The sequence below is a fragment of the Anser anser genome, assembly GCF_964211835.1.
Source record: "Anser anser genome assembly, chromosome: 3".
NCBI lineage: Eukaryota > Metazoa > Chordata > Aves > Anseriformes > Anatidae > Anser > Anser anser.
This window is the reverse complement of record NC_139722.1, coordinates 17,520,751-17,527,762: the sequence shown is the minus strand read 5'-3', so window position 1 is coordinate 17,527,762 and position 7,012 is coordinate 17,520,751.

Here is a 7,012-nt window from a genome sequence, read left to right as displayed (position 1 = left end):
CATGTCGAGCTTTTCATCCACCAGAACCCCCAAGTCCTTCTGTGCAGGGCTGCCCTCAATGAGTTCCTCTCCCAGTCTGTACTCATGTCTGGGATTTCCCTGACCCGGGTGCAGCACCTTGCACTTTGACTTGTGGAACCTCATTAGGTTCAAGGGGTCCCACTTCCCTTTGGATGGCATCCCTTCCTTCTGTTGCATCAACAGAACACCTGCAACACCTGTGTCATCCGCAAACTAGCTGAGGGTGCACTCGATCCCACTGTCTATGTCACTGATAAAGATATTAAACAGTAAACAGTACCAGTCCCAGGACAGACCCCTGAAGGACACCTTTTTTTTTTTTCTTTTTTTTTTTTTTTCTACAGTTTTGAGGAAACTCAAATAAGTAAGCAAAACATAATGGGGAAAAAAGTGCCTTTCACTCAGTCTCCCACTGCCCAGTCTGTCTGCAGGGAAGGTTAAAGACACATGAGTAACTCTCTCCTGGTCCTTAGGAAGTTCTCTTTTGTACCAAGGCCTAGTTCCTCATACCTGTCTTTTCTCAGTGGCTTCTCTGTCTGGGCTGCAAGCTCCTAGTGCTTGCCATGACTCTCTTTTATTGCTTGCCAAGATAATAAGTCTGGAGCATTCTGCCAGGACAGACTCAGTGACTCCATGGGGAATGAGCAGTCTCCCCTCTTTCCACCTGACCCACTCATTCTCTTCTTAAACCAACAGCATATACCCCTGAGAACAAACCTATTAAACAGATACAGTAGATATGTGAAAAACAGCCTTAATAGCATTAAATCTACAAATATTTCCTGTCCTATCAACAGTGATAGTGGACATGAATCTGAAGAAAACATCTGCACCAGAACACATCCATAATTTATACAAACTAAAACACAGATTGCACTTAGTGCTAGCCCTTTTCTATTTACTGAATGCATGAAGCCAAATGTCCTCAGGCTTCAGAAAAGTTTGCATTTGTAGCTGAACTTTATGGCTTATATCCATCTCTGATTAGCAGCCAGACTTTCTGTGTTGGCCCCTCACAGATGATGTGTTGCAAAAGCGTCATTGAGATATTGCTTCTTCCTCACTTTCTCCAAGTATTTTTGGTTCAGTCTTTATATGTCATCACAGCTGGCCACTTTTCTTATAGTTTTGGAGTCAGATATACCTTGGAGGCAGATGTATATTCAGATTGCTTGGCAGCAGAGGGTGTATTGCTAGAGCCAGGAGAACAAGATTAGAAGGTGAGATAAACATATGTTTTTATCTCTCAAATAAAGATTGGCTTCTGTAGTTCCTTAACAGTGAAACTTTGGAGCCTCCAAAGAGCCTTGGAGCTATGAATTTATAGGAGAGTGAGCCCGTTTTTCTCAAGTTAAAACATCAGGTACTTTCTACCATTTTTACTACTTCTTATAAATCAAACAGAAATGTGAAACTTGTTTTTATCACTCAACAGAAAGACCATTTGGGACATGTTACATATAGGAATTTTCATCAATGTTTATTGATTAATAATAAAGAAAGTGGTTAGTAGTCACAGACAGTATGTTGCAACAGTGTATGAAAGTCCTAGAGAGCATGCAGGCATAATACTAAGGATTTAGTTGTGTGGTTTTTGTTTGTTTGTTTGTTTGTTTGTTTTGTTTTTTAAGGATTTTTTTTTCTCACTAACTTCCTCTATGACTTTGGAAAAGTCATAGACTGACAGTAGTTCTCTGCTGAGGTTAACATGTGGTTTTCTGTTAAATACAACAAAATGAAGAATGAAGCTTTAATCTTGCAATTTTTATGTCTCTGTAAAAAAAAACAGAAAAAAAAATCAAAAACACAACCAACCAAACAATAACAAAAAACACAAACAAACAAACAAAACAGAAGTAGAATAATTAACAAGTTTTTATATGCCACACTGTAAAATGCTTAAGTTGAAGAAAGTGCATCTAAGAACACTTTGGAACTCATATATTGTACATTGTGTCCTTTGCATCTATTTCATAACAAACATGCATATGCACATGTCATTGTAGTCAAGGTGATGATATAGTTTTTTTTTCTTTACACAGCTTCATTCTATGATACTGAAAAGGCTATATTTAAGAGACTCAGCATGTGTAGATAAAGCATGTATTTTGACCCACTTCTAAGTCTAAATAAAAGTAGCATGCTGCATTCTTTTTGTTCACAACATATTTCCTCTGTAAAAAGTGTTGCTTTTGCTCATGTTTCAGATCAAATGAGCTTTTGAAGCCCCAAAGGCATCTTTGAAAAGAAATTTAAAAGGTTTTTATACTTCAAAATACTCCAATATTGTTAAAGTAGCTGTGACTGTATTGCTAACATTGAAATAAGAAGTAATGCTATGGAAGTCAAAACAGCATAAGTCAGCTGAATGTGAATTAAAAGTGCTTTATGTTCAATCTGCAGGTAAATAAAGCAGTAAAGAGTTAGAAAGCTTTTAGGTCCCAATCCATCAATGTGCTTAAGCATTTTCAGCATTAATCATCACAAGTGTTTTGATTGGTTTCCATTGAACTATTCTAAATCTGAAGTACTTTGCTAATGACTGAACTTACTGCTTTACAGGAACATATAGAACTATAAGGATTTCTACCTAGCACAGGGACAGAGGAGACAGTCAGACAAAAGGACAATGGACAAGCAAAGCCATTTCAGAAAGCTATAACTCTCATAAATATCAATATATACTTCACTTAAAGTTTACAAAGCTGTTTTGATCTGGTGCAGCAAATATAATGCAAAAGAGAAGATAGATTCTAACTCTCTTGATGTTTGTGTTACATAACACAGGTTACTGGAATAGCTAAGTGGCTATTGTTCCAAACATGAAATGTTTTAAGTAGCGCACAGTCCTCCAACAGTTAATTATTTATTTGCCAAGCTGGTGAGTACATTTTTGAAAAACTACCCTGAGAATGTTTACCTACGAAGCTAAGACATTTTGAATGACATATCAATTTCTATAGATTTCCTTCCTGCACTCGGAAGAAAAGGAAGTAAGCATACAAGTGTTTTCCTGTTAATATTGGCCAAAATTTGGCTTTGCAAAGAGAACCAGGTAAGAGAACCAGGTTAAATATATATTTTCATCAGGGATTTTAGAAGTTATAATGTAATATAAAATAAATCCTCCTATATGATGTTATCTATTGCATTAAAATAAAAACTAAACTAAAAGATAAACTAAAATAAAGAGAACGTTAGAACAACCATGCTGTGACAGACCAAAGGTCCATCTAGCCATCTAATATCCATTCTCCAGCAGTGGTCAAAAATGCATGCCCATGGAAGAGGGTAGGAACAGGGAAAAGATGTAGTGATATATTTTTTTGAACATCATCCAGCAAATTTGTCAGTTGAGTACTCCAGATTATTAAATAACACTGATGGATTTTCTCTTTCATGAACATGCACAGCTTCTCCATGAGTTAAGGTTACTCTACACCACATCTTGCAGTGAGTTATGTACATGGATGAAGAACCATACTTTTTGTGTGATTTGAACCTGCCTTTTGCAAGTTTCTTTTGATGCAGTCTAGCTTTTGAGCTGGAAAAGAAAGCAAATTACAGACCTCTATTCACCCTCTCTCTGACTCGTAGCTTTTAAAATCTCTGTTTTATCTTCCTTTAGTTATTATTATTTTTTTTTCCCAAGGTGATGAGCCCTTATACTTGTTCCTTGCTTGAAAGTTTCCACAGAACTTTGATCAGCCAAGTCACCCTCCTTAGAGTCTTTTCCAGATTTATGATATTCTTTTTGAAATAAGGGAAACAGTACTGCATATATCACTACAGATAAAGGTACACCACAGTTTTTTGTACATTAGTATAATGTTGTTTCCTTTCCTGTTCAATGTTAGTTTCCCAAACATTCATAACATTTCATTTGCTTTTTGGAATACTGTTGGTCCTGACCTTCTTGTTATAACTCCCTTATTTTATTCCTGAGCAATAATGTTTATGTTAGGGCCCATCATTTTCTATACACAGTTATCATGATGTCTTCTTACCTGCACCCTTATACATTAATCTTCGAGAATTGTTACAAAGTTACAGGAATGCCTGTGAAAGTTGTTGTGCTGGCTGTTTAGAAATTTGTGTTAGAAAACAAATTTAGTTTGATCTAGGCTGTGTGGTCTCTACAGTACCTCTGTTCATTGTTTGCCACAAATAAATTATTGTCCCAGGATTTACAAAAACATGCAATCCTACACAAAATATTACTTTGTGATTTGGTTCTTGAAGCAGTAGAATGTGCCTTAAGGCTTTTCAGAATAAAGGATTTAAAAGTTAAGGTTCTGCCTTAAGCGTTATTGTCCTTGATAGAACAGCAGGAGGCAAGGACTGCAGGCAAAATTGTCATAGCCTGAAGCCAACCCAGCTGCAACAGGAGAGGGAAGCAAGAGCCAGACAACCCGACAGAATCATATGCCAGCAGCAGGACAGCAGTATGAAAAGCTGATCTCAGCCAAAACTGGAGCCACTATATTATCAGCAATTGGAATTTGGGGTTATAGAAATGCATTGTTTGATTTGTGAAGAAGAAAAGATATAAGCGTGTATCATGCATCAATAGGCTCACTAGCACTGCAAAGAATTGCAAGAGTTACTTCCCCAGTAACTCTGAATGAGAAATTTAATTAGACTTACAAATAACAGCAACAACAAAAAGCTATGTTATGAGAGCATGATTAAGTTACAAATTCAAGTTATCCAAAGTCTGGGCCAAAAGCACTCAGAGTTTTGGCCAGCCTATTTCCAATCCCTTGTGTGCATGTGTTATGATCATTAATAGCACACTCACTAATTTCTGATAGGAACATTTTCTCATTCAAGTGCACAAAATGAATGATGTTCACTTAGCAAATCTTCAGAATTGTTTAATTTCACAAAGGAATGTTTTTTCCTGATCTCATTCCTCTGTTATTTGAGATAACCTAATTGGGCTGGCAAAGCTTTTTAAAAAATCAGACACAAATGAAATCAAAGAACAAATCAAAATGCAGCAGCCAGTGGCAGGTACCCATGCTGGAAAAGTACAACAGAAATCGTTGAAGCTTCACAAACTTCTTAGTAATTTTTATAAGTCTCTCATAATGGGCAATAACACAGAATCTGAGTAATAGGTAGTTAGCAACCACATCTAAAACAAACTCTCTGTATGTAACCTTCAACTCCAAATCTTCTGGTTCTCATGGACTATCTACTGTAAGTTTTAAAACTGTATATAATTCCATGTTCTTTTTTATAAAGACAATATTTACATCAGACTATAGAATTATAATCACTGGCTTCATGAGGGTATGTGCGTCACCCAGTGAAGTGTTCCTATCTGATTCACATGGGCTATCAAATCTGAAGTGTGGCCTACCACTGAACAGATCTAGGTCTTTTCTCAGGAAATTTTCTCCTGTCTTTGAGTCTGTGATGTCTTGATCTGACTGAGAGATCTTAATTTCTCAGACCTGTCTTTCTCATCCATTAATCAAGACTACTAAATATGAGGAATCTCCTCCAAGAATGGAAAAAATACTTTTTTTCCTTCTGTTCCATGGAACCTGAACTGGATGTATAGAGAGCAAGCCCTGTAAGAGCTAAGTAGCATTGTGTTACTGGCTTTGATCTCATCTCCCAGCTTTTTTAGGCATTCAAACTGTCTTCCAAAATGGTAATTGTTTTGAATTTTTTCTTCATCATTCCTTCTATATTTTCCTATATGGAGGAACAGAAAATTTAAAGGAACAGGAAAAATGTCAGCATTTTTTTTGTGGTAAATGACAGAAAGAGACAGGCAGTCTGCACCATCTATTCTTCTTATGCTAGTATGGGACATGAAGAAATGTGGGAATAGTGAGGACTTCTATCTCTTTCTTCTAGTGTGAATCTAATAGCATAAAAAATGTCAAATATTTAATCTCTGGCTGGATTAAGAAACACTGCGTTGTTCATAATTGTGACAGATACTTATTTTTTCACCTAAAAATATTGATAACCATTAATTTTCTCATAAAAATATTAGGGATGAATGTGAAATCACTTTATTATCATCAAATGACAGTATGGAAAGTTAAATATCAAGTGATTAGTTACCCATAGTGAGTACTGTTTTAGTACATTTTCTGGGAATGCAACTCTTGCAGGAAGATTTATATCACTGATATTTATTTTTTGGGGGGGGGGAGGGGGGGGCGTGTCATGGTTGTTGTTTTGTTTTTTCTCTTTCTTTCTATCTAGCTGTATGTCTGTTGGTCTGTTTCTTTGATTATAGACTCCTGCAATTCACAGCATTTTACTGGATTAATTGTGTCCAAAGCACTGAATTTATAGGTATGACTTTACATTCCAGTTAAAATGCCAGATTTAAGTCTCCGAAACATATCTTACCCGAATGGACATTATTTCTGAGTTTGCCCTGAGCAATAATTTTATTTTTCCTTAAATTTCACTACCTTACTTATTTTTTTTTTTTTTTTTGGCATGAATAGAAAGTGACAGCCCATGTCTCATTTTATCTAGAGGGAACTTCAAATTGTTTTTGCCCATATCACTGGCTTGGAAATGTAACTTTTAGAAATACTCTATCAGATTTACAGACATTGTAAATATTTCATATTTCTATGGATGTCTAGCAATGACAGATTTTGTTGGGGTTTTATGGAAAGAACTGCATGAGGCTAAAATCCCTTGAGGACTTACTTCACACAAAACTGTTTTTCAAAGCATATTCATCTGAGGAATATTTTATTTTTGCTGTCTTGAAGTATTCTTCAGGTAAATTGTCCGTAAAACAAAGCTTACAAGCAAACATTTTAATTATTCCACTTCTGGTTTGTTGTTGTTGTTGTTTGTTTTGTTTTGTTTTGCTTTTTCTGTTTTGACCTAATAATCAGAAAGCTTTGTACACCAAATATTCCATTTAAAATGGAATTGCTGTGGAAATCACATATGAAAATCCTGGGTGCACAATCTCACTTGATCAAGGTTAGGGATGCAG